The following is a 1,969-nucleotide window of genomic DNA, read 5'->3' as shown; positions in this document are numbered from 1 at the left end:
TAGTGAGTCTCAGCCAGTTTTTTGGACCAAATATATACCATGTGGTGCTCTAAAAACACTCATGGGAAGAAATTAGTTTAAATGATCCAGCATTGGTATTCTCTGTCTCCTAGAAGAAGAAATGCAGTTCTCTGCAGGAAACCAACTTTGTCCCATACCTCAAAGATTTTTCATAAATAGAGTTTTATGGAAAAATGATCATCTCATACTAAAAAAATAAGGAAAGAAAGAAACAAAAAAGTAAGCAAACACAAAAAGGGGAACACAGAGAACGAACAGTGTATGGTGTAGGGGAGGAAGTTTCAGGATGAGAAACTCCAGACAAGCCCTTGATTTCAAGAAGTGGCCAAAACTCCATTCTCCCCTGTCTATGAGGTCCTTTAAATCCCCAATCTCCCTTTTAGAGATCAGATCACAGCCCCTTCTGCCTAATTCTGGTCTAAAGCTCACCAAGATCATGCATTAGCCATTTTTCCTCTTTGCTTTTCTATCCTTTTATCATTGAAAAATGTGTTCATTTTTTTACTTTTTTTCTTTTACTCATTGTTATGGATTGAAGATTTGCCTCTCCTCAAAATTCATATGTTGAAGGCATAATACCCAATGCAATGATATTTAGAAACGAGGCCTTTGGGAAGTAATTAGGGTTAGATTAGATCATACGGGTGGGCCCTCATGATGGGATTAGTGGCCTTATACAAAGAGGAAGAGAGAGAGAACTCTCCCTTTCCAAGTGAGAACACCGAAGAAAGGCCCTGGTGAGGAGGTGAGGACATAGAGAGAAGTTGGCTATCTACAAGCCAGGAAGAGATTTCTCACCAGGAACTGAATCAGCTAACAGCTTGATCTTAGACTTCCCAGCATCCAGAACTGTGAGAAATAAATTTCTGTTGCGTAAGTCATCCAGTTTATGGTATTTTGATATGGTAGCCTGAGATGACTAAGACATATATTATTACACATTTGCTGAGTGTTTATAGTAAAGGAAGTATCCTCATCACCTATTGTCTTAATGAATAACTTTTCCTTGTTAATTTAGTGATAAATGAGCAAAAACAAGAACAATAAAACCAAGTCCTGGCTAAGGTACAGAAAGAAGTGAGTGCTCTCCTACTAGGACTATAAATTGAAATATCTTTTGTGAAAATCATATTGGCAGTGTGCTCAAAACAATTTCACTTTCTAATCCCATCTCTCAGACTGTATCCTAAGGCTAGAGTCAGAGATGTAAATGACTAACTTCCTGCTCATGATCCAGGCAGATTCCCTTATATGTTGTTAAAACAAAGTCTTGGCCAGCATCTAAAAACATAAAGCCGGCAACATAAAATCCCCTCTAGCCAGCAGTAGCATGGCACATAGCTATGTTATTATTTGCTATCCAATACTGGATAAGTTACTACAGAATTAACTTATCCCTATATGGATATTTACTCACTGATTCAATAAACGTATGTGAAATCTGGCTGTGTGCCAAGTTTATATCTCTAGTCTAGACCACTTCTCACATAGCCAGACTTGTGTAACTTTGGCCTATTAGACATTTCAATTTGAAAGTCTAATAAACATCTCAACTTAATATGCCCTGAACTGATCCCTTCCCTTCCCACGACTTCAAGTTGCTCAGGCTAAAATGCTGAATCATCCTTCATCCCCAGCATTATTTCACACTTGACATTCAGTACTTTGACAAGTGCTGTCAGCTCCACCCTCACTATTTAACCACCTCTGCTGCTACCAGACTTTTAGATGCTCCCAGTATATTTCACCTGGAGTAGTGCAGAAGCCTAACTGACTTCCTTATACATGCTTGGCACCTGTAGTTTATTTTCAGCACAGTCCACAGAGTGATAATTTTAAAACAAATCAGGAGAGGTTACTTCATATGTTGAAACCCTCCAAATAGCTCCCCAACCTCCTCAGCACAAAAGCCACTGTACTTTCAGAGGCATATGAGTCCTACATGATT

Source organism: Neophocaena asiaeorientalis, unplaced genomic scaffold, assembly GCF_003031525.2.
Source record: "Neophocaena asiaeorientalis asiaeorientalis breed wild unplaced genomic scaffold, Neophocaena_asiaeorientalis_V1.1 scaffold739, whole genome shotgun sequence".
Classification (NCBI taxonomy): Eukaryota; Metazoa; Chordata; class Mammalia; order Artiodactyla; family Phocoenidae; genus Neophocaena; species Neophocaena asiaeorientalis.
Note: the sequence above shows the minus strand (reverse complement) of the source record.